The sequence below is a fragment of the Oncorhynchus tshawytscha genome, linkage group LG13 (genome assembly GCF_018296145.1).
Source record: "Oncorhynchus tshawytscha isolate Ot180627B linkage group LG13, Otsh_v2.0, whole genome shotgun sequence".
NCBI lineage: Eukaryota > Metazoa > Chordata > Actinopteri > Salmoniformes > Salmonidae > Oncorhynchus > Oncorhynchus tshawytscha.
Genome location: NC_056441.1, coordinates 70460010 through 70487656, shown reverse-complemented (window position 1 = coordinate 70487656; position 27647 = coordinate 70460010). Strand labels below are relative to the sequence as shown.

The 27647-nt window shown below is 43.0% G+C and overlaps 1 protein-coding gene across 2 annotated transcripts in view; it reads left to right on the top strand.

Moving 5' to 3' along the window:
- Positions 1–6173: 6173 nt before the first annotated feature.
- LOC112265621 (galactosylgalactosylxylosylprotein 3-beta-glucuronosyltransferase 1) overlaps positions 6174–27647 on the top strand; it is a 101112-nt gene continuing 79638 nt past the window's right edge. For both annotated transcript variants that reach the window (XM_024443134.1, XM_024443133.1), the window contains exon 1: positions 6174–6689. The gene's annotated coding sequence lies outside the window, so the exon portion shown is untranslated. The remainder of the gene's footprint in view (positions 6690–27647) is intronic.

Below are 27647 nucleotides of genomic sequence, written 5' to 3'. Positions count from 1 at the left end.
AAGACACATTTCAGTTGAATGCATTCAGTTGTACAACTGACTAGGTATCCCCCTTTCCCCTTTCCTTACTCTTCGTGGAGTCCAACGACATTAAGGCAGTTATATACAATTTATAAGTTGACATGACATTACATTTCACAACACTTTACACAATTCATTAAGTGTGTTCCCTCAGGCCACTACTCTACTATCACATACAGTGCATTCAGAAAGAATTCAGACCCCTTTGAATTTTTCCACATTTTGTTATGTTACAGCCTTAATCTATAATTGATTAAATATTTTTTTCCTCTCAACAATCTACACACAATACTCCATAATGACACAGCAAAAACAGGTTTTCGCTTTGTCATTGTGGGGTATTGTGTATAGATTGCTGAGGAAAATAATGTTTGTAATCAATTTAAGGCTGTAATGTAACACAGTTTGGAAAAGTCAAGGGGTCTGAATAATTTCCGTATGCACTGTATCTACAATACAAAATCCATGTCTACGTGTGTGTAGAGTGCCTGTCTTATCATGTGTATCTGTGTCTGTGCCTGTGTGTGTGTCTCTTTACACTTCCCGCTGTTCCATAAGGTGTATTTTTATCTGTTTTTTAAATCTGATTATACTGCTTGCATCAGTTACCTGATGTGGAATAGAGTTTCATGTAGGCATGACTCTATGTAGTACTGTGCGCCTCCCATAGTCTGTTGTTGACTTGGGATTGTGAATGGAACTTTGGTGACATGTCTTGTGGGGTATGCATGGGGGTCTGAGCTGTTTGCAAGTAGTTTAAACAGACAACTAGGTGCATTCAGCATGTCAACACTTCTTACAAAAACAAGTTAATTTTTTTAATTTTACCTTTATTTAACTAGGCAAGTCAGTTAAGAACAAATTCTTATTTTCAATGACGGCCTAGGAACAGTGGGTTAACTGCCTGTTCAGGGGCAGAACGACAGATTTGTACCTTGTCAGCTCGGGGATTTGAACCTTTCGGTTACTAGTCCAACACTCTAACCACTAGGCTACCCTGTAGTGATGAAGTCAATCTCTCCTCCACTTTGAACCATGAGAGATTTCTCCTCCATATTGCAAGCACTAGTTACATTTTGAAGGTTTTTCTTGAGTGAACAGTCAATATTGAAACCACCCAGAAAATATACTTCTCTGTTGATATTGCACACATTATCAAGCATTTCTCACGTTGGGCTCCTGAGCGGCATAGTGGTCTAAGGCACTGCTTCTCAGTGCTAGAGGTTCAAATCCAGGCTGTTTCACAACTGGAAGTGATTGGGAGTCTCATAGGGCAGTGCACAATTGGCCCAGCATTGTCTGGGTTTGGCTGGTGTAGGTTTTCATTGTAAATAAGAATTTGTTCTCAACTGACTTGCTTACTTAAATAAAGGTTCAATTTAAAATACTTTAAAAAAAATCCAGATACTGACTGTTAGTACTTGGTGGTCTAAAGTAGCTTCCCACCAGAATGGGCTTTAGGTGAGGCAGATGAACCTGGAGCCATATTAGTTCAACAGTATTTAACATGAGATACTCTCTAAGCTTTACAGGAATGTGGTTCTGAATATAAACCTTCATCTTTGGCATTTCTGTCTTTTTTTGTTGATGATTTTACAACCATGTATTTCTACCACTGTAACAACAAAGGTATTACCTAAGTGAGTTTCAGAGATTGTCAGAATATGAATGTCATCTGTTACTAGCAAATTATTGATTTCATGAACCTTATTTCTTAAGCTACATATGTTAACATGGGCTATTTTTAGCCCTTTTCCGGGATGCTTGCTTGTTTTCATTGCTTTAGTGGGAAGCTTAACATAAGTACATATGGTCATGTTATATATGTTAGTGCAGGGTGAGCTACACACAATGGACTTTCTACTAGGGCACACAGCCTCAGTGCTAACAGTACAACTCTGGTTCATAGGCACATGATTAGTACATAGAATAGCTATAGGATCAGCAGAGGCATTAAGGGTGGGTAGAGGGACAAATATTAGGTTACTTACATTGTGTCTTCCAACGCCCCTGGGTTAATGTACATTTGCTAAAGCATTATGACAACTCAACGACACAATAGTAGGGATTAACTGAGCTGGGCTTGGGTCATTGATAAGTCATTGTCTCAACGCAGCCTAATAATGCTGTGAAAGGAACCAAAATTATTTGGGTGGATTCCATCTTCCTATAAAACTTTGTTCCAGAAGGTATCAAAATTGTTACACCGACAGAGCTGCAATAGCCAGTTAAGGGGGGCTAAACGTCTGCTGAAACATTCAATGCCAAGAGTTAGGGAGGGCGCAGGGCCAGATATTATGGGGTTGTTGATGTCAAGCAGAAACCCAATAATTTCTTTAAAATCCATCTTCAATTTCCCGATGCAGATTTAAAATGTTCTGAGCAGCTGTTTGATGTCCTGTACTCGTGCTCCTGGATAGCACAAAGTTATTCCTCCAGGGACTGAGAAACTTCTCACCATTGAACTGCCCAATACAATGGCCGGAGAAGGGGATGGAGAATTCTGCCCATTCTTACCCCTCACACAATTCATTGAACCTTTCACAGGCCATGACAAGCAGGATAGCATACGCCCGCTGCTCCCGGCGATATGTCCAGACCTCCCACAGTAGGTAGTGCACCGTCAGATCCAAAGAGAGGGAAAGGAGCAGAACTTGATGACGGAGCCACTGCTGGAATCAGCGTAGTTGGAGTAAGCACAGCCGTCACAGACACAGGCAGTCCCAGTGATGAAGGCACAGGTAGATCAGGCACCAGTGTGGCGAAGCTGTTCCTTATGTCAATCTGCCCCGAACCTCTCGCAGATACTCCAGTCCGCTTAGCAGCATGCCACTGCTTTCGATTTCCACGACTTGTGATGTGATACCAGCACTGATTGGAACAATCCTCTTTTGCTCTTCTATATCTAATCCACTGCAAGATGGAGGAGGAGAAGCAGATGGAGATGACTTCCTTGGCTGGCAAGTTCCAGGTAGCACAGGCCACTCGGATAGGGACAGATTGACAAGGCGGGGATACATCCATCAAGGCTGAGCGGCATCCAACCACAGGAGTTGAGAACGAGAAAGTTCCAATTTGCGTTTCCCCCATAAATTCACGCTGAATTGAAATTTGGAGGATAGTGTCTCTTCACAGTTCCCGCTCCTCCATAAGGTATACTTAGGATAGCAACCTCATTCCTGTAATCCGCCACAAGAAAACAATTGTGGATTGGAACTCCGGATTGTCAATATTGTCCCGGACAAGAGCGTAATAAACACAGCTTCTATAGCCCTAGAAACATTTGTTAGCCATGCCAAATATATACAGTTGAAGTTGGAAGTTTACATACACTTAGGTTGGAGTCATTAAAACTCCACAAATTTCTTGTTAACAAACTACAGTTTTGGCAAGTCAGTTAGGACATCTACTTTGTGCATGACACAACTAATTTTTCCAACAATTGTTTACAGACAGATTATTTCACTTATGATTCACTATATCACAATTCCAGTGGGTCACTAAGTTGACTGTGCCTTTAAACAGATTGAAAAATTCCAGAAAATTATGTAATGGTTTTAGAAGCTTCTGATAGGCTAATTGACATCATTTGAGTCAATTTGAGGTATACCTATGGATGTATTACAAGGCCTACTTTCAAACTCAGTGCCTCTTTGCTTGACATCATGGGGAAATGAAAAGAAATCAGCACAGACCTCAGAAAAAATTATGTAGACCTCAAAAAGTCTGGCTCATCCTTGGAAGCAATTTCCAAACGCCTGAAGGTACGATGTTCATCTGTACAAACAATAGTACGCAAGTATAAACACCATGGGACAACGCAGCTGTCATACTGCTCAGAAAGGAGATGCGTTCTGTCTACTAGAGATTAACGTACTTTGGTGCGAAAAGTGCAAATCAATCCCAGAACAACAACAAAGGATCTTGTGAAGATGCTGGAGGAACAGGTACAAAAGTATCTAAAAGTCCTATATCGACATAACCTGTCAGGCCGCTCAGCAAGGAAGAAGCCACTGCTCCAAAACCACCATAAAAAGCCAGACTACGGGTTGCAACTGCACATGGGGACAAAGATTAGAACTGTTTGGCCATAATGACCATCGTTACGTTTGGAGGAAAAAGGGTGTGTGTAACGATTGACGAAGAGGAGTAGTAGGAAGGATCGGAGGACCAATGTGCAGCGTGGTAAATGTCCATATTGTTTAATAAGAATAATGAACACTGATCAAAACAATAAACGACAACGTGAAATAACAAAACCGAAACAGTTCCGTGTGGAACAAACACTGACATGGAAAATAATCACCCACAACTCAAAAGTGAAACCAGGCTACCTAAGTATGGTTCTCAATCAGGGACAACGAATGACAGCTGCCTCTGATTGAGAACCATACCAGGCCAAACACAGAAATCCCAAATCATAGAAAAAGGAACATAGACAACCTGCCCAACTCACGCCCTGACCATACTAAAATGAAAGACATAACAAAAGAACTAAGGTCAGAACGTGACAGAGAGGCTAGCAAGCCGAAGAACACCATCCCAACCGTGAAGCACGGGGGTGGCAGCATCATGTTGTGGGGGTGCTTTGCTGCAGGAGGGACTGGTGAACTTCACAAAATAAATGGCATAATGAAGAAGGAAAATTATGTGGATATATTGAAGCAACATCTCAAGACATCAGTCTTGGTCGAAAATGGGTCTTCCAAATGGACAATGACCCCGAGCATACTTCCGAAGTTGTGGCAAAATGGCTTAACGACAACAAAGTCAAGGTATTGGAGTGGCCATCACAAAGCCCTGACCTCATTCCTATTGAAAATTTGTGGGCAGAACTGAAAAAGCGAGGTCGAGCAAGGAGGCCTACAAACCTGGCTCAGTTACACTAGCTCTGTCAGGAGGAATGGGCCAAAATTCACCCAACTTATTGTGGGATGGTACCTGAAACGTTTGACCCAAGTTAATAAATTTAAAGGCAATGCTACCAAATACTAATTGAGTGTATGTACACTTCTGACCCACTGGGAATATGATGAAATAAATAAAGTTGAAATAAATCATTCTCTTCTATTATTCTGCATTCTGACATTTCACATTTTTAAAATAAAGTGGTGATCCTAACGGACCTAAGACAGGGAATTTTTTACTTGGATTAAATATCAGGAAATATGAAAAATGGAGTTTAAATGTAGTTGGCTAAGGTGTATGTAAACTTCAGTCTTCAATATATTCTGAAACTTCTGAGTTCATGACAGACGTTCGTGACAGGAAATTACGATGTGACTGGAAATGATGTTGTCACTGTGGTAGAACTTGGTAGGTGTGTGCTGGCGCCCATGTGTGTGTGTGTGTTTGTGTCTTTGTGCACACACGTTTGATTGTGCAGTCAGTCATGCGTATATGTATCCTTTATTTGCAACAAGTTTAAAGTTCTTCCAGAAATAATACATATGTTCTGCCACACATTTCCAAAAATGTTCCACGGATATATTGGGGATGGGGGAAAGTGAGGTCACACTTGTACCATGGTGAAAGGGGGGTTGGGAGCTGTGTGATAAAACAGCCTTCAGTAGTGTTAGGGGGAATTACATACAGTATGGTTAATTGGCTGGATCACTCACAGAGAAACAGTGTGCATAACAAGGATCCTGGCATGTAAAAAGGTAAAAAGGAAATGAGAGGAAGAGGAGAATGGTTCCAGAAAGGAGTGAGGTGGGAATACATGAGGACTACGCTCAGCTCACCATGTTTCCTTTCTTTGATGGCTCCTGAGTGGCGCAGCAGTCTAATGCACTGCATCTCAGTGCTACAGACCCTGGTTCAATCCCGGGCTGTGTCACAACCGGCCATGATCAGGAGACACATAGGGCGGCGCACAATTGGCCCAGCATCGTCCGGGTTATGGGAGGGTTTGAATGGGGTAGGCAGTCATTGTGAAATAATAATTTGTTCTTTACTGACTTGCCTAGTTAAATAAAGTTAAAATAGAATATATCTGCCTGCATCTCTCTATTCCCTGATCCCTCTCTCTCTCTGCTGCATCCCACCCTGCTCTGAGCCTTAATGGTACATGCCATTAGCGAGACCATTTCTATAAGGGGAAGGGGGTCTCTGCCTTGCCTAAGAGGCTACTTTTGTCCCACATAAAGACATTCACAGATGTCTCTCCACGCGAAGAGCCATCTCCCCCGTTACGACAGCACAGCACAGCCTGTCTCTGTGACAACTGCCGAGTCGCGGTAACAGAGACAGAGATAGACAGAGAGAGGGAGGGAGGGACAGATATAGAGAGGAGGAGAAGGACTACCACGGAGCAAAACACATTGCCTTTTTCTCTCTGACATCCCCCCTCGTTCGCATGTGTTTGTGTGTGAGCCTGCACGGAGGAGAGAAGGAAAGATAATTAAGCCGGAGAAATTCTTCTTCTCTGTCTTTTAGTTTCCCTCTTTTCTCCATCCATCATCCAAGGCTTGAATACCGGTGTCAGCTGCCACAGCGGGATAAAATAAAGGGATGCTTTGAATGCTGCCTCTGTCTATGACAAGGCACACAGAGAAGCAGAAAGAGGCACAACAAGCAGGGACAAAAGCAGGACTTTGATAATGAATGGGAGTCCTTCCGTAGCATGTGGTAGGAATAGCAGTCCGTCACTGAAGTCTACGAATAAGGTAAATAATATTTATGTCTCTCACTCTCCATGCCTGATTACACCCTTCAGTAGAAATGCAGAGGTACTTGCAGCAGGAGCACAAACAGAGACATTATAATCATGAAGATTTCATTTTTTTAATGCTGATAAAGATCCTAACATGAGGGAAGATTGCCATCTTTGTCCTGAGTCCCTGTACATGTGTAGCTGTAGCAGCATTGTGGAAGTGTTGGAGATTTAAGCCATGCATATTGTATGCAGTAGACTACAGAGCCATGCAGGCAGTGTGAAAGTGCAGGGAATCTGATGGCCTAACCTATCAGTCAGTCACTGACATGAGGAACCAATGATAATCCCCATAATCATGCTCCTTCCTGCTCAAATAGTGAGTGTACAGACAGTACACAAATACACTAAGAGAAAGAACGCAAGGCTTGTTTTCTGAACCCTGGACCGTCAGGCAGCACTGTTTCCCTGGCGACTCAGGGGAACCCTTCACCACCTCTAACAAGAAATAACAAGTGTGTCCAGAGAAACAAAAAGGGCACTGGCTTAGAAAAACAGACTTAAGTCAAACTCATAGGCTATTTCTGGAGAGTGGGCTGTATTTTCTCATTTTTGACAGGTACTCTACCCTTGCAACTCCTTGTGCTATGATGCAGTTTCTGTGTTTGCTCCCTTATCAGACACAGGTGCCAGTGTATTAACACTGTACTAACAGTCACTTTGTACTAACACAGTGGACGTGTAGTGGAGACCAGGGCACAAACATTTTATTTTTTGAATATTATTTGAGGTAGACTTTTATCTAAACAACATATATATCTTAGCTACCATTACACACTGCAACAACATTTCTGGGCCATACCAGTCTTTTACAATTCAACCGAAAGTGGCAGAAATAAAATGCCCACCCCCCCATAAGTTTTGATATACACAATAAAGTAAGTAAGTAAGCATACTTACTTACCTCCCCTTCATCTACATGGATTGTAACGGATTTAATAAGTAACATCAATAAGGGATCCTAGCTTTCAACTGGATTCACTTGGTCAGTCTATGTCATGGAAAGAGCAGATGTTCCTAACATTTTGTACACAAATTGAGGCTGTTCTGAGGACAAAAGGGCGTGAATCTCAATATTAGGAAGGTGTTCCTAGCCCTCACCATCCGATGCAAAAGGTCCCAGACGTGCTTAATGGGATTGAGCTCTGTGCTCCTCGCTGGTCATGGCAGAACACTAACACTGACATTCCCGTCTTGCAGGAAATCACACACAGAACTAGCAGTATGGCTGGTGGCATTGTCATGCTGGAAGGTCATGTCAGGATGAGCCTGCAGGAAGGGTACCACATGTGGGAGTATGTCTTCCCTGTGAAGGACAGAGTTGAGATTGCCTGCAATGACAACAAGCTCAGTCCGATGATGCCGTGACACACCGCCCTAGACCATGACGGACCCTACACGTCCAAATCGATCCTGCTCCAGAGTACAGGCCTCGGTGTAACGTTCATTCCATTCGACGATAAACGCAAATCTAACCATCACCCCTGGTGAGACAAAACCGTTACTCGTCAGTGAAGAGCACTTTTTGCCAGTCATGTCAGTCAACGACGGTGGGTTTGTGCCCATAGGCGACGTTTTTGCCGGTGACAGAGACAAGCCATTTTATAAAGTCAGTTCCAATACCATATTTACAGGGATGCTAGATGTGTATAGGGTAAGGTGACTATAGGCAACAGGATATAAGATAAACAAAGTAGCAGCAGCTTGCATGTGAGTGGGTGTGTGAGTGTGTTAAGTCAGTATAAATGAATGTGCATATTATGTATGAGTGAGAAAATTAAGGAATCAAATCAAATCAAATCAAATTTTATTTGTCACATACACATGGTTAGCAGATGTTAATGCGAGTGTAGCGAAATGCTTGTGCTTCTAGTTCCGACAATGCAGTAATAACGAGCAAGTAATCTAACTAACAATTCCAAAAAAAAAACGACTGTCTTATACACAGTGTAAGGGGATAAAGAATATGTACATAAGGATATGAATGAGTGATGGTACAGAGCAGCATAGGCAAGATACAGTAGATGATATCGAGTACAGTATATACATATGAGATAAGTATGTAAACCAAGTGGCATAGTTAAAGTGGCTAGTGATACATGTATTACATAAGGATGCAGTCGATGATATAGAGTACAGTATCAACGTATGCATATGAGATGAACAATGTAGGGTAAGTAACATTATATAAGGTAGCATTGTTTAAAGTGGCTAGTGATATATTTACATAATTTCCCATCAATTCCCATGATTAAAGTGGCTGGAGTAGAGTCAGTGTCATTGACAGTGTGTTGGCAGTAGCCACTCAATGTTAGTGGTGGCTGTTTAACAGTCTGATGGCCTTGAGATAGAAGCTGTTTTTCAGTCTCTCGGTCCCAGCTTTGATGCACCTGTACTGACCTCGCCTTCTGGATGACAGCGGGGTGAACAGGCAGTGGCTCGGGTGGTTGATGTCCTTGATGATCTTTATGGCCTTCCTGTAGCATCGGGTGGTGTAGGTGTCCTGGAGGGCAGGTAGTTTGCCCCCGGTGATGCGTTGTGCAGACCTCACTACCCTCTGGAGAGCCTTACGGTTGAGGGCGGTGCAGTTGCCATACCAGGCGGTGATACAGCCCGCCAGGATGCTCTCGAATGTGCATCTGTAGAAGTTTGTGAGTGCTTTTGGTGACAAGCCGAATTTCTTCAGCCTCCTGAGGTTGAAGAGGCGCTGCTGCGCCTTCCTCACGATGCTGTCTGTGTGAGTAGACCAATTCAGTTTGTCTGTGATGTGTATGCCGAGGAACTTAAAACTTGCTACCCTCTCCACTACTGTTCCATCGATGTGGATGGGGGTGTTCCCTCTGCTGTTTCCTGAAGTCCACAATCATCTCCTTAGTTTTGTTGACGTTGAGTGTGAGGTTATTTTCCTGACACCACACTCCGAGGGCCCTCACCTCCTCCCTGTAGGCCGTCTCGTCGTTGTTGGTAATCAAGCCTACCACTGTTGTGTCGTCCGCAAACTTGATGATTGAGTTGGAGGCGTGCATGGCCACGCAGTCGTGGGTGAACAGGGAGTACAGGAGGGGGGCTCAGAACGCACCCTTGTGGGGCCCCAGTGTTGAGGATCAGCGGGGAGGAGATGTTGTTGCCTACCCTCACCACCTGGGGAGTGAGCGTTTGTGTGTGTGTTGGAGTAACCGTGTGTGTGAGTGTGTTGCGCCCTGTGAGTGTGCAAAATGTTGAAATATAAGGTCAAAAAGATGCAAGATAAACTCGATCCGTGTAGCTATTTTGTGAGCTATTTATCACTAGTTTTGCTTAGGGATAGAAGCTGTTCCAGAGTCTGTTGGTGTCAGACTTGATGCACCGGTACCTCTTACCGTGCAGCAGCAGAGAAAAGAGTCTATGGCCTGGGTGGTTGGGGTCTTTTCACACCGCCGTTTATAGACGTCCTGGATGGCAGGGAGCTCGGCCCCAGTGATATACTGGGCTGTCCGCACAAATCCCTGTAGCGCCATGTGATCGAGGGCGGTGGTATTTCCATACCAAGCAGTGATGCAGCCAGTCAATATGCTCTCAATGGTACAGAAGAAGAACCTTTTCAGGATTTGAGGGCCCATGCCAAACTATTTCAACCTCCTGAGGGGGAAGAGGCACTGTCGTGCTTTCTTCATGACTGGACGTATGTGTTTGGACCATTTTAAGTCTTTAGTGATATGGCACTGAGGAACTTGAAGCTGTCTACCTGCTCCACTGCCACCCCGTCGATGTGGATGGGGCCGTGCGCACCCCCCGATTCCTGTAGTCCACGATCATCTTCTTTGTCTTGCTGACGTTGAGGGAGAGTTTGCTGCTCCAGCAACCACACTGCCAGGTCACTGACCTCCTCCCTATAGGCTGACTCATCGTCGCTGGTGAACAGACCTACCACTGTCGTGTCGTCAGCGAACTTGATAATTGTGTTGGAGTCATGCGTGGCCACACAGTCTTGGGTGAACAGGGAGTACAGGAGGGAATTAAGCACAGACCCCTGTGGGGCACCTGTGTTAAGGGTCAGCGTGGTGAAGGTGATGTTGCCTACCCTCACACCCTGGGGTCAGCCCATCAGGAAGTCCAGGATCCAGTTGCAGAGGGAGGGTACGAGCTTGGAGGGGATAATGGTGTTGAACACTGAGCTGTAGACAATGAACAGCATTCTCACATAGGTATTCCTCTTATCTAGGTGGATGAGGGCAGTGTTGAGAGCAATTGAGATTGCGTCATCTATGGATCTGTTGGAGCAGTAAGCAAATTGGAGTGGGTCTAGGGTGGCTGAGATGGTGGAGTTAATGTGTGCTATAACCAGCCTCTCGAAGCACTTCATTATTTCAGAAGTGAGTGCTACATGGCAGTAATCATTGTTGCATGAAGCATTGGAATTCTTAGGAACAGGGATGATTGTGGTCATCTTAAAACATGTGGGGATTACAGACTGGGACAAGAAGAGGTTCGAATAACAGGCCACGGGGTTAACACGGTCTTCAATGGTAAAAATGAGGGCTAATAATTGAAAAGTGCTCTGATTTAAAACTGATATTTGGATAAAACACACTATATGGGCAAAATATAATATTTTCATTTTATCTTTTAGGCATGTCATACTGACCTAAAATCTAGTAACCAAAATGTATATACTTATAATAAGATACTTTTACCATTAAAAAGTATGAACATGACTTTTTTCATTTTTTTATGGTACTGGCAAACTTCATGTAAAGAACTGATTTTATATCATTATGTGAATGTGTCTAAATACCATATAAATATAGCTTTAGGTCAGGGTTTAGTTTGAACAAATGTTACAATGTACCCCCATTTCAAGTCTGAGTCTAATATGAGTCTTGCAAGAAAATACCATAATTAAATACCATAATTATTATCAGCTATACAAGTCAAAAGACCACTTACTGCTGATAAAAATGATATATGATTAAATACATGGGGAATGTTCCACAGATCAATAATAAAAAAAGAGTCAGCAAGAATATTTAGAATTCGGCATGAAAAAAAAAATGGTGTAAATAAAACTAAAAATGATTTAATTTGCTAATCAAGGACAAGCACATTGAATAACAGTTTTCTAAGTGGTTTCTCATTTGAGTTATTTAGTTATGCATTGTGCTCATGTTACCTTGTGCCCAAGTCACCCCTACTTACACATCCAGCACCTCCCCCACTCTGGAAACAGAAAACCATTGTCTGATGTTCTGTCCTACATTCCAGATCTAATCAGCACAACGGGCAGCATGTTTAGCCTATTATGCTAATAAGATGCCCATGCCTCAGTTAACGAGATGGACTATAACCCCTCACCCATTTTATTTTACATTGGCAGCACTAGGATGGTCGGGATGGTCTGGGCAGAAGGCAAGCAGTAATAAGCTTGCTGGCCGCAATAGCGAAATGTAAAAATCATTCAATTAGAGCTCGGATTGTGCCGCAGGGTAGTATTCTAACATTATTAACAGAGGCTCCCAGTGCTCTCATTGGAAAAGACAGCTCGGTGTGGCTGCAATTACCCCAGTCTGGGACACTGTTCCAAGTCCATATGCATGTAACAAGTTGGATAAACCAAGTTTCCTTGAAATTTCAACTCGTCCAGTCCAAATACGCTGACACCCATCATGACATCAGGCATTCTGGACAAACATGTTTTTTTAGATGTCATGTCGAACAAGCCACTACAGGCCACTGTTGAAAGGAAAAAAAGAGGGCACTAGAAAAAATGTGGATTGGTTAAGTAAAGGATACTCTTCTCTGGAAAATATTGAAGACGAGGAAGGTGTGACGTTTCACAGAGTTGCATTATTATCCAGAGAATGCATAGAGCCCAGAGTTGATTATGTATTTTATACCATGGCTATGATTGAACAAATTTACGTCTGGCAGCCAATCAGCATTCAGTGCTCGAACCACCCAGTAATAATTTATGTAATTATTTTAAGGATTATGGTCAAATAGAATTTTGACTTCACTGCCATATCAGTGTTCTTAACCCATACTCTGACATAGCATTCAAACTGATGCATTTTAGTCCAAACTACAGTGAAACTGTACATGGATTTGGTGTCAGCACCTGGCATATCCATGTTGTTTCCTGGCATGAGGCAGCCCAACACCCAGCTGTTCTCTCACCCGGGTCTCTCTCTCTCTCTCTCTCTCTCTCTCTCTCTCTCTCTCACTCTCTCACTCACTCACTCACTCACTCACTCACTCACTCACTCACTCACTCACTCACTCACTCACTCACTCACTCACTCACTCACTCTGTCAGCAAATAGCATCCAAATCTGCTTTATTTAACAGGGCCTGTCATTGGATTCTGTGACACACAGACCTACAGTACATAGTGTAGAATGCTGATGGTACAAAATATACATTTGGCCACGCTTGCCCAGAACGGTGAGCCATAACTCATGAGTTAACATTTATATCACCGCCATGCATACTTCACAGCCCGACGCACTGGGTATGAATGACTGGCCGGGTTAGAGGAGAAAAGACCTGGGCACTGTAGCCAAACTCTGCCAGAAAGTTCCAGAGCTAAGGATTCAGCAGGGTTCTAGAGCTAAGGAAAAGTATGGCCAGCATGTGGCTGCTTGTAAAGACCATCGACTTTCATTCTGACTGCACTGATATATGTCTTCAACCTTGTTCCACTGGGTGAAATACACAACTTTTTTGATGTCGGCTCAAAACAAGTTGTTTTGCTTTTTGAATGCAGTAGGGTTTTCAGCAGATTCAGGGATCATAACTAGCCTGAGGCAATGTGTGGAAAGGGTACAGGAGCGAGTAGAGCATAGCGTAGCACTCTTCACACAATACACCTGCCCTATTTCACAGAGAGAGAAACTCTCCCCTCAGTCTGCATCCATCCTCTCCCAGACTGGGCAACAGTAAAACCAGGGCAGTCTTGCCACCAGTGGCATGGCATCTGCCACCTTTACATTCAGATTACAGAGCTAGAGGAATTTTGCTGTGCGGAAGCAGAGTGTAAAGTGATTCATAGGGGCTCTCCCTTTACCCTGCAAATCTCCATGCAATGAATATTAACCACAGCAATTGTTCCCAGAGTGACGCCAGCGTGGCCAGATCCCTTTGTGCTACATTATTCATTCACTCAGAGCTGCCACCACCAGTTACACGCAGACAACAGGGAGGGATGGGGCGAGGGACGGAGAGCGGGAGGGAAGTAGGGATTATTTTGCACCTCTCTCCACTACTTCTCTGGCCTGATAGCCTCACCACCACCAGTCTCGACTGGCCTTTTAATAAACAGCTGGAAAGCAAACATAATAAATTGTACTCAACCAGCCAAGCCTAAAACTGTAAGAGGATGTTGTGGTGTCTTAGATTATGCTCCATCGGGCATTGTGCTTGCTGCTTGCGTTTGTCTGCTGTAGAGCTGTCCCAAACTAAAAAAAATATTTGTCAACTGAAAGTGGTCTGTTCTTTCAACTGATCGATTAGAGCTATACATAGCCCTCCACATTGTTACAACATTTTAGAGGAGTATGGTGATGCAGTATGGAGCTCGATTTGGCCTCTGCATGCCTCCAGAGGCTCCGCAATTGTGTCACACATATGGAGCCACCGACCACATTTTTGGATCAAGCAAAAATAGGCTTTACGTCTAGGCTTCCAAAATGAATTAGCTCACTGAGACCCCTTGACTTTTCCACATTTTGTTATGTTACAGCCTTATTCTAAAACTGATTAAAAAAAGAATAATCCTCAACATTGTACACACAATACCCCATAATGACAAAGCAAAAACAGGTTTTGAAAATATTGCTAATTTATAAAAAATGTAATAAACTGAAACATCACATTTACATAAGTATTCAGACCCTTTCTTCTTACCAGAGAGATGATTGTTTCTGTCGGCGTGATGCGTGAAGCACTTTGAGATATCAGCTGATATAAGAAGGGCTATATAAATACATTTGATTTGATATGTAAACATTATATAAAGTGGCATTATTTAAAGTGACTAGTGATACATTTATTACATCTGATTTTTAATTATTAAAGTGGCTAGAGATTTGAGTCAGTATGTTGGCAACAGCCACTCAATGTTAGTGATGGCTGTTTAACAGTCTGATGGCCTTGAGATAGAAGCTGTTTTTCAGTCTCTTGGTCCCAGCTTTGATGCACCTGTACTGACCTCGCCTTCTGGAAGATATCGGGGGTTGAACAGGCTCAGGTGGTTGTTGTCTTTTTGACCTTCCTGTGACATCAGGTGGTGTAGGTGTCTTGGAGGGCAGGTAGTTTGCCCCCAGTGATGCGTTGTGCAAACATCACTACCCTCCGGAGAGCCTTGCGGTTGTGGGCAGAGCAGTTGCCATACCAGGCCGTGATACATCCCGACAGGATGCTCTCGATTGTGCACGTGTAAAGGTTAGTGAGGGTATTCAGTGAAAAGACAAATTTTTTCAGCCTCTTCACCACACTGTCTGTGTGGGTGGAACATTTCAGTTTGTCCGTGATGTATACGCTGAGGAAGTTAAAACTTTCCACCTTCTCCACTGCTGTGCCATTGATGTGGATAGGGGGGTGCTCCCTCTGCTGTTTCCTGAAATCCACGATCATCTCCTTTGTTTTCTTGACGTTGAGTGTGAGGTTAACTGAGCTAAACACTCACTTGTGTTATCATGAAGTGCTTTGAGAGACTAGTCAAGGACCATATCACCTCCACCCTACCTGACACCCTAGACCCACTCCAATTTGCTTACCGCCCAAATAGGTCCACAGACGATGCAATCTCAACCACACTGCACACTGCCCTAACCCATCTGGACAAGAGGAATACCTATGTGAGAATGCTGTTCATCGACTACAGCTCGGCATTTAACACCATAGTGCCCTCCAAGCTCGTCATCAAGCTCGAGACCCTGGGTCTCGACCCCGCCCTGTGCAACTAGGTACTGGACTTCCTGACGGGCCGCCCCCAGGTGGTGAGGGTAGGCAACAACATCTCCACCCCGCTGATCCTCAACACTGGGGCCCCACAAGGGTGCGTTCTGAGCCCTCTCCTGTACTCCCTGTTCATCCACGACTGCGTGGCCACGCACGCCTCCAACTCAATCATCAAGTTTGCGGACGACACAACAGTGGTAGGCTTGATTACCAACAACGACGAGACGGCCTACAGGGAGGAGGTGAGGGCCCTCGGAGTGTGGTGTCAGGAAAAATAACCTCACACTCAACGTCAACAAAACTAAGGAGATGATTGTGGACTTCAGGAAACAGCAGAGGGAACACCCCCCTATCCACATCGATGGAACAGTAGTGGAGAGGGTAGTAAGTTTTAAGTTCCTCGGCGTACACATCACAGACAAACTGAATTGGTCCACCCACACAGACAGCATCGTGAAGAAGGCGCAGCAGCGCCTCTTCAACCTCAGGAGGCTGAAGAAATTCGGCTTGTCACCAAAAGCACTCACAAACTTCTACAGATGCACAATCGAGAGCATCCTGTCGGGCTGTATCACCACCTGGTACGGCAACTGCTCCGCCCACAACCGTAAGGCTCTCCAGAGGGTAGTGAGGTCTGCACAACGCATCACCGGGGGCAAACTACCTGCCCTCCAGGACACCTACACCACCCGATGCCACAGGAAGGCCATAAAGATCATCAAGGACAACAACCACCCGAGCCACTGCCTGTTCACCCCGCTATCATCCAGAAGGCGAGGTCAGTACAGGTGCATCAAAGCTGGGACCGAGGGACTGAAAAACAGCTTCTATCTCAAGGCCATCAGACTGTTAAACAGCCACCACTAACATTGAGTGGCTGCTGCCAACACACTGACTCAACTCCAGCCACTTTAATAATGGGAATTGATGGGAAATGATGTAAAATATATCACTAGCCACTTTAAACAATGCTACCTAATATAATGTTTACATACCCTACATTATTCATCTCATATGTATACGTATATACTGTACTCTATATCATCTACAGCATCCTTATGTAATACATGTATCACTAGCCACTTTAACTATGCCACTTTGTGAACATACTCATCTCATATGTATATACTGCACTTAATACCATCTACTGTATCTTGCCTATGCCGCTCTGTACCATCACTCAATCATATATCTTTATGTACATATTCTTTATCCCCTTACACTTGTGTCTATAAGGTAGTAGTTTTGGAATTGTTAGCTAGATTACTTGTTGGTTATTACTGCATTGTCGGAACTAGAAGCACAAGCATTTCGCTACACTCGCACTAACATCTGCTAACCATGTGTATGTGACAAATACAATTTGATTTGATTTGATTTGTTACTGCTATTGTTACTGCTGTTGTTACTGCTGTTGTTACTGCTGTTGTTACTGCTGGTGTTACTGCTGTTGTTACTGCAGTTACTGCTATTGTTACTGCTGTTGCTGCTGTTGTTACTGCTGTTACTGCTGTTGTTACTGCTGTTACTGCTGTTGTTACTGCTATTACTGCTGTTGTTACTGCTGTTGTTACTGCTGTAATTACTGCTGCTGGTACTGTTGTTGTTAATGCTGGTGTTACTGCTATTGTTACTGCTGTTACTGCTGTTACTGCTGTAATTACTGCTGCTGGTACTGCTGTTGTTACTGCTGATGTTACTGCTGTTACTGCTGTTGTTACTGCTGCTGTTACTGCTGTTACTGCTGTTGTTACTGCTGTAATTACTGCTGTTGTTACTGCTGTTACTGCTGATGTTACTGCTGTTGTTATTGCTGTTGTTACTGCTGTTGTTACTGCTGTTGTTACTGCTATTACTGCTGTTGTTACTGCTGTAATTACTGCTGCTGGTACTGCTGTTTTTACTGCTGTTGTTACTGCTGTTACTGCTGTTATTACTGCTGTTATTACTGCTGTTGTTACTGCTGTAATTACTGCTGCTGGTACTGCTGTAATTACTGCTGGTACTGCTGATGTTACTGCTGATGTTACTGCTGTTGTTACTGCTGTTGTTACTGCTGTTGTTACTGCTGCTGTTACTGCTGTTGTTACTGCTGTTGTTCCTGCTGTTTTTACTGCTGTTACTGCTGCTGTTACTGCTGTTGTTACTGCTGATGTTACTGCTGTTGTTACTGCTGATGTTACTGCTGCTGTTACTGCTGTTGTTACTGCTGTTGTTACTGCTGTTGTTACTGCTGGTACTGCTGTTGTTACTGCTGATGTTACTGCTGCTCACTGAATATTGTTTACCGCTGCAGCCAATGAGGCTGAACCATTCATACATGTCTCACCTTTTTATTAATGGCTTTCGGCAGCCAGGTACTTGTTATGCACTGCTGATGTTACTGCTGCTCACTGAATGTTTTGTGTCTGCACTTGAGGCTGAACCATTCATACATGTCTCACCTTTTTATTAATGGCTTTCGGCAGCCAGGTATTTTATGCATAATCTCATTATGCTGATTTTGTGTCTGCACTTGGATCTTCCCTTGGGGCTATGGGGTTGAGTTCGGAGAGGACAGGAAAGGACAGGAGAAGACAGGAGAGGACAGGAGAGGGCAGGACAGAAGAGGAAAGGAAAGGATAGGAAAGGATAGGAGAAGACAGGAGAGGACAGGAGAAGACAGGATAGGAGAAGACAGGAGATTACAGGAGAAGACAGGAGAGGAAAGGAGAGGAAAGGACGGGAGAGGAGAGGGGGGTATTAGAGACAGCTGGCAATGTAGTATCAGTCATGTTTATATCTATCAGGCCTGTCTGCCTTTCTACAGCAGCATCTCCACATGAGACACACATGCAGGCAGACACAATCACTGATACATTACATGTGACACTCACGCACACACGCACATGCACGCACGCACGCGCGCACGCGCACACACGCACGCACGCACGCACGCACGCACGCACGCACGCACGCACGCACACACACACACACACACACACACACACACACACACACACACACACACACACACACACACACACACACACACACACACACACACACACACACACACAAAGACAGAACATTGATTCAAAGGCATCACCTTCATAAACACATCCGTAATAGCAGAGTAGCTATGGGCAGAGTAATTAATGCAGCCCCTGACCCCAGCACCTCCCCCACTCCACCCCTGTATGTTGCTGTCACACTGTATTCTGCCTCCCTGGGAGTGGAGAGGATGGCGCGGTATAGCATGGCTGTGTGTTCTCCTCTATACACAGCAGTCTACTGCCTGAGTATTACTCCAACACTGACGTAACAGAACAATGTATATGTTGCACCCATCTTTCCTTCTTACAGAATGATCTCAACCTATAATTTAGGTGGTAGTCTCACAGCTTCTGTCGCAGGCTGTGGAGTGCTCCTCCCAATGGGAGCTCAGAGAAGAATATAGGCTGCAACATGCAGGACTACACTCCACTGGCTGACAGTATAATACAGTAGGTTAGTGTGGAGGCTAGCTGAGAGGATCCCTTAACGTATCGACAAAGAGAGCCTGTTCAGTTCTATGGTCTTGATGAGGTTATCTAACATGGGTAGCTTTCATTTTCTCTGTCCCATACCTACCAATCTGTCCCATACCTACTGATCCTTGACTTCGGCGATGTCATTTACAAAATAGCCTCCAACACTCTACTCATACTGTTATTTATTTTATTTATTCTGCTCCTTTGCACCCCAGTATCTCTACTTACACATTCATCTTCTGCACATCCATCACTCCAGTGTTTAATTGCTATATTGTAATTATTTTGCCATTATGGCCTATTTATTGCCTTTACCTCCCTTATCTTACCTCATTTGCACACACTGTATATACAGTGCCTTGCGAAAGTATTCGCCCCCCTTGAACTTTGCGACCTTTTGCCACATTTCAGGCTTCAAACATAAAGATATAAAACTGTATTTTTTTGTGAAGAATCAACAACAAGTGGGACACAATCATGAAGTGGAACGACATTTATTGGATATTTCAAACTTTTTTAACAAATCAAAAACTGAAAAATTGGGCGTGCAAAATTATTCAGCCCCTTTACTTTCAGTGCAGCAAACTCTCTCCAGAAGTTCAGTGAGGATCTCTGAATGATCCAATGTTGACCTAAATGACTAATGATGATAAATACAATCCACCTGTGTGTAATCAAGTCTCCGTATAAATGCACCTGTACTGTGATAGTCTCAGAGGTCCGTTAAAAGCGCAGAGAGCATCATGAAGAACAAGGAACACACCAGGCATGTCCGAGATACTGTTGTGAAGAAGTTTAAAGCCGGATTTGGATACAAAAAGATTTCCCAAGCTTTAAACATCCCGAGGAGCACTGTGCAAGCGATAATAATGAAATGGAAGGAGTATCAGACCACTGCAAATCTACCAAGACCTGGCCGTCCCTCTAAACTTTCAGCTCATACAAGGAGAAGACTGATCAGAGATGCAGCCAAGAGGCCCATGATCACTCTGGATGAACTGCAGAGATCTACAGCTGAGGTGGGAGACTCTGTCCATAGGACAACAATCAGTCGTATATTGCACAAATCTGGCCTTAATGGAAGAGTGGCAAGAAGAAAGCCATTTCTTAAAGATATCCATAAAAAGTGTTGTTTAAAGTTTGCCACAAGCCACCTGGGAGACACACCAAACATGTGGAAGAACGTGCTCTGGTCAGATGAAACCAAAATTGAACTTTTTGGCAACAATGCAAAACGTTATGTTTGGCGTAAAAGCAACACAGCTCATCACCCTGAACCCCCCTATCCCCACTGTCAAACATGGTGGTGGCAGCATCATGGTTTGGGCCTGCTTTTCTTCAGCAGGGACAGGGAAGATGGTTAAAATTGATGGGAAGATGGATGGAGCCAAATACAGGACCATTCTGGAAGAAAACCTGATGGAGTCAAGACCTGAGACTGGGACGGAGATTTGTCTTCCAACAAGACAATGATCCAAAACATAAAGCAAAATCTACAATGGAATGGTTCAAAAATAAACATATCCAGGTGTTAGAATGGCCAAGTCAAAGTCCAGACCTGAATCCAATCGAGAATCTGTGGAAAGAACTGAAAACTGCTGTTCACAAATGCTCTCCATCCAACCTCACTGAGCTCGAGCTGTTTTGCAAGGAGGAATGGGAAAAAATTTCAGTCTCTCGATGTGCAAAACTGATAGAGACATACCCCAAGCGACTTACAGCTGTAATCGCAGCAAAAGGTGGCGCTACAAAGTATTAACTTAAGGGGGCTGAATAATTTTGCACGCCCAATTTTTCAGTTTTTGATTTGTTAAAAAAGTTTGAAATATCCAATAAATGTCGTTCCACTTCATGATTGTGTCCCACTTGTTGTTGATTCTTCACAAAAAAATACCGTTTTATATCTTTATGTTTGAAGCCTGAAATGTGGCAAAAGGTCGCAAAGTTCAAAGGGGCCGAATACTTTCGCAAGGCACTGTATTTTTTCTCTCGTATTATTGACTGTATGTTTGTTTATTCCATGTGTAACTCTGTGTTGTTGTTTGTGGCTCACTGCTTTGCTTTATCTTGGCCAGGTTGCAGTTGTAAATGAGAACTTGTTCTCAACTAGCCTACCTGGTTAAATAAAGGTGAAATTTAAAAAAATGTAGTAAAAAATTGTACAGTAAGCTTTGCATTCTGCGTTGAGTTTTAACATGCTTTGCAGACATACAGTATATTGTGTGAAGAGGGAGCACTATGAGAACCTGGAAGGCTTGCAGATCACACATCACGTTCTTTAAAAAGATCCTTTCTGTGGTTACTCAGATTAAATATTAATAATGGCAACAGCAGACAACAATAAGCCCTGGAATACACACATCTCTCAATAACACTGTGGACAAAAGCCAAGGGCCATGTCATAAATCCTTTAGATTTAATAAAGATTGAGGCTCCATTTTCTGACAGAATAGATGGAGGGAAACAAGCCGATGACCTTTAAAGACAATAAAGAGGAAAAACAAATCACGCTTTCTACAATGACCTCGTACAGAAACCTCCTCCCCTATAGAGAGACCCTGGCGAACCAGATCCAGAGAGACGCAGAAATGCCCCAGTGACAGAATACATACAGACAGTTGCAAACCGTGGCTATTGGACCTAGGCCTTCAGTGGGGGGAAAAAATCTTTCTACATGTTGTGCCAAACTCAAAAATCAAGAAACAAAAACAGAAACTTAGCATCACTTAGCGCCCTCAACTGAATCAAACAGGCATGAGACTGAGCCATGGTTTGGGCTGCCACTCATACAGAGACAGCACCTGCATGGATAATACAACCAGCAACAACAACATCAACCACACTGCTTACACAACCCATGGAAGCCTAACGCCATTACTATCACACTATCACTTAAAGCGACAACAGTGACACAAAGGATGTGAGTGTGACAAGCTTGTGATTCTGAAAGGACAGCAAATGTAGAATGCAACGCACTCCATGTGCGAGAGGTTAATTTTTTTTAAACACATAGGGCCGATTGAAAGACAGCAGTCACACACAGCATGATGTTAAAGAATAAGCAGCCATTTCACAAGGACATAATAAGCCAGTAGGTCCCAATCATAAGAATAGAAAAGCACAACCATTAAGCTAAGCATTTCCCAATTGAAACATACAACTATTACTTCCCATTGCAAACATATTTTTCACATTCAGCAATCAGCACACAAAGTAACCTGTGATCTAAAGTTTAAATGCAACAATCCCAGCTAGCACAGTGGATCTGGGGCGATTCCAGCTGAGAGTCAGACTCGAGCCGACGTCATGTGGCCACATTCAGCAGTATTACTTATGGCTAGGATTGGGTGATTGAGCTCGAGCCGATTCCAGTGAGAGTTATCTGGCCCAAATGTATTACTTGGAGCTCGGGCAAATTGAGGATACTCTTTGGCAGATGATTACATGGGCTGCTTTATATAATTAACATTTCTTTTTTTCCCATTGTTTCTGTGTTCAAAAAATACAATTAACATTTAAATGAAATTCTTTAAGAGTCCTGTGTAGTATTTTAGTATTTTGATACTTTGTGCAAGGCAATTGATGAGCATTAAAACTTCCCGAGCCTCCCGAGTGGCTCAGCGGTCTAAGACACTGCATCACAATGTAAACTGCGTTGCTACAGATGCTGATTCGAGACCCGTGACCCATGAGGCTATGTGCAATTGGCCCAGAGCTGTCCGAGTTAGGGGAGGGTTTGGCCATCGTGCCATAGCGACACAGTCACCAGGTGTATGGCGTTTCCTTCCTCCTTGTATGTATGAAATGTATAATAGTAACATTAAAAATGACAAAATCGGGTAATTTTGTATATATTTATTTAAATTTGCATTGGGCCACTTCTGGGGGAATTCTGGTAAGATGCCGGCAAAGTCGGCTGAATTCCGGTAGATGGAAACGGCCTCATGTACTTGGGCCGATTCTGGGCAATCATTCATTTTGATTCCGGGCCGAGTCCGACACCCGATTCCGGGCTGATTCAATCAGTTCCGGCCCCCCAGAAGAAGGTAGATTCTGGGCCGATTCCTCATTGCTAGCTGGGATGTTTCACACACATAAGTTATTTTCAAAGAGATAGCTAACAACAGCAAGCATGCTGCAATAGAAAACACAGTTCCACTCACCAGATGATGACCATTTGAAACTTAACTTTTTGTTGAACCTTGAAACGGGCGAAGCTAACTAATTAGCAACAACATCCTCTTCAATAACACCTGCTGCAGCGGCTAAATTCTAGCCTAAAACAAAAGCTAGCTAGCTAGACTGTGGGGAAAACTACTTCTCGCATAAGTTTTTGTAAAAACGTTCACAGCCATTACAAGTCAAAATATGATCGGTTGATTCCACTGTCACCCCAAAATTCTGCCCTCATAGATGGGTTAGCTGACAACATAACGAAAACAATGCACGCGTGTTGATGGGGCAGGAGGCCATGTGCTGTTATGATTCTGGATGGTCAGTTAGCTAGCAACAATGAAGCTGTCGTGTGGGGAATCATTGGTGGCTTGTTTCAGCTCGTTGTATCTTGTTGTTGAGGGGTCTTGACTCTTGTCACGTTTATGCTAATATAGCTAGAATTCGCTAGCTAGCGAGATCAACAACAGTGATTATGTATTGTAAGAAAACAAGTGCTCATTGTGCAAATGTATTTATGTTTCTCAGTAAAGATTTGGAGAGGAAATATAGTTTACATGTTGTCAACAATCCTTTGATTCTGAGCCAACCCCTGCCTGTTTTGCTCCACGGATGCGCACACATCGGTTTTTGTTGCTAAACAACCCACCAGTCTATTCAGTTGAATGGCAGATGCCTTCTGTCTACAGTGCCTTCAGAAAGTATTCACAACTCTTGACTATTTCCTCATTTTGATGTGTTACGGTTTAAATGTAAAATTACCAAAGTATCCCTTTTAAATCAGAATATAATTGATAATAATAATATCATTAGAATATTATTGAAATATTATTGAAAATATGAAATATTAATTAAAAGGTACATTTACATTTTAAAACTAATCCTTGGGCCTTCTTTGAAGGTGTTGAAGGACCTCACAGTTCCCCACTGCATACTGATGCCATTGCACTCTCACTTCCACCTGTGTTGCTCAATCCACCGGGTACATTGTAGCTCCCTGTAAAAAGCTGACAAGGCAACAGCAGTAATGCAGAGGGTTAGCCCATTACAAAATCCATTGACTGAATGTTTTTAGATCTGAGACCAATCAGATTTACTAATCCCCCACAAACACATTATTAAGACCATGACCATTTTCTCCACGGGCCCTGAATGCTAACTAATTTTCTGCTTCAGCGGCTCAATCATCCCCGTTACAAAGTATGAAACAGGATTGGCACAGGACACCGTCTGACTTACGCATTTTGCTGGAGTTACTTGAGGTTAATGTAGACAGCATATTTTGCTGTGTTGACTAGCAGTTATAAACATATTTACAGCAGAGATACAGCTGTATACAGTCTACTTGAATTATTGATAAGTTAGTGATTTCTCCCAGTGTAGTGCTGGCATGGCTGGACTCCCAAAGCCAGTATTCGACATGACATCTACAAAAACCAAACCCACGCACTGATACATTGCATAACGTCAATACATGCTCTCCCTCGCCCCATAACAGGAGCTCTGTTTAATCAATCCCAAACTTCCACCTCTCGCCACACTTGATTATTGATTCAATTATAGTTTGACGTTTAGTCGCTTTGAAGAGAAAATAATGCTTTTGCATAATAGCTCCAATTAGTCACATAAATTGATGATTGTGTGTGAAGAGCAGTGATTTGGTGTGGAAGAGCAGAGCGGCTTGTGCACCAGTGTCTAACCCGGTTCAATGCTGTCAAACAGTGTCAGGAGCAACAGCAGAAAGAGTGAGAGATGACAGGTCGGAGAACAGCTCTGTTGATGTTGTTGTTCAGAAGCATTTCAAGTGGGGCTGTGCTGTGGTGTGTCGGATGGCTCACACTGGCTCGTCTCACACCACCACAGATACTGAGGATTGAGGCCCCTTCTCCTCACTCAGACCGGTGGGACTAATGCACCATTAAATCTTCAAACCCAACCGGCCCTGTCACTCCAGCTTTGCCAAGACTATTTAGCCAGACAGGCATTGCTAAAACACCCGCTTGACCTCTCCCAAGGCCAGATCAGAGAGAATCTGTGCGTATGTGTGATCAAGTCTGTCTGGCTGCTGAAAACAATCCAAAAAATTTTCAACAATGATTTAATGTCAAAGTTGTATGTTTTATTGTCACATGCAGTGAAATACCTTTCTTGCAAGCTCTTTCCCAATGATGCAGTAATATAATACTATAAAATAAAGTAGAACAAAAGCACACAAGAAATAGAAATAAGAAGAACACGAGAAAGTAAGTAAGCTACATACAGCGTCAGTTCCAGGGTCAGTGCCAGTACCATATCTACAATGTGCAGGGATACTGGAGTGGTAGGGTTAGATAAAGTAATAAAACATAGAGTCAGACGTTGGTGTCCGCTGTGCCTTTAGCATCTCGAGCCTTTAATTAACAGCTCTATAGGAGAAGTGTGAACCTGAAGCCACTGGCCCCAGAATCAAATCACTAAGCTCTTCCACTTTAAGGATGTGAGAGAGAATTACCAGTGTTAAAAAGTAAAATGTTCTCAGTAAAATCCAGTCAGAATTAAATGCAGGCAGAGCCCCACCTGTTTTGAGACCCACATTTTTTGCAAAAATAAATATAATTTTATTTTGGCATTAATACTGTACGTGTCACATATAAGTTTGCAAACAATGTAAAAAAATCTAAGGGTAGACCTAGAAAATGTAAGTCCCTTTGGTGCTGCCATAGAGTTACATTAGAAGTGTCCATCCAAGAAGGCTCAAGGTCATTGGCCACAGATAAAATGACGTCAAATCACATTATATCTACAGTAGCTTTGATTGGTTTGATGTCAACATAATACTTTCAAAATCTTAGCTAGCAGTCATCATCATTAATCAAGTCGAAATCTAGTGGCAAATCCTTTTTAACCCTTGTCATATGAAGAGAAATATTGAAGAGAAATTATAGATACTATGTTTCGGTGCTCATCGGCCATTGGACATAAACATTACACAACAACTTGGAAATAGCAAATTCAATAATGATTGGTATGGAAGGAATCCGTGGCTAACTGCAAGCATTGCAAAGCAATCACTAGCCTGCTATTTAGTGGAGTGGGTATGTGGTCCCAATTCTGGGTTTCAGGGTCTCTTTTTCAAGCTTAAAATGATAAACATTCAACATTGGCCATGCTGTCAATCCAGCATGATTTCTGCCACGCTCAAAACAACTGTTAACTCGGAATGTGGAAATCTGACTTCAATGAGTTCAAGACAACTGGGAACTCCTCCAACTCGGAATTGTAAGTCGGGAACTCGTGCCTCTTTCCAGAGCTACGACCTGAAGATCACTGACGTCATCATGATTAGACCATGTTTGTTTCTGAGTACCCAGTTGTCTTGAAAGCACCATAAATCCAAAGATTTCAAGACTTTGATGACAAAATTTGCCCACAAAGGACTGCCATGCCACCTTCGCGTTCAAGTGGGCACAGCACAACAAGGAATGTATTGTACGCTGTTGCATAAATTATGTAATATACCAGGAAGATATGTATACTGTAGCTAAGAAAGTAATAGTAAGTGTATTTTGTGTAGTAAGCTGTTAGTAGCTCACCCTAATAATGTGGTCTATTTTCCCCTTAATTTTGACTACTGTTCAGACTTGGTAGTGCACATGTAGCCTATAACCTGTTTTAGGGAAATGTAATAATCGAATATTGTAAGAGCATTCATTGTCTGCTATTGCCCCCTTTATTTATCCTAAAGTTCTGACTTGGTGTACAGGAAGAACACTTTAAGAACGGCCCATCTTCTGAATTCTGAACAAATTGTTATATTGACTACGTCCGTCCTAGCTCGCTCATTAATGTCTTAATCGAAATTACGGATAGTTTGTACATCTCAATTGTCACTAGAAACCACATTTGTTTAAGCAAGTCAGCCATGTCAGCTATGTTTTTTTAAAGGCAGTAAATGAGGCTGAATTAACTGTTTGGTAAGGTGTTCTGACTGCTTTTGGGACTCTGCTGTAGGGACAGCTTTATGTAGGTCCTAACAGTCTGTGAGCACAGTTTGTCACCATTATAGTGCAATGAATGTATTGTTTAGTAGTTTGTTGTGTAGTGGCTTTGCTGGCATGCATCCCAAAGTTTCTTTGTTTGCCCCACAAAGATGTACATGCTAAAATCGCAACTGGGTATTGTACCATGTCATAATCCTCTGGTGGACTCTAACAGTTCCAAATCATAATGTGCTCATGTATGAAATAAAAATGACAAAAGCATACATCTAAGGATAGCATGAATAGACTCGTTAGCTTGAAGTTTTCACT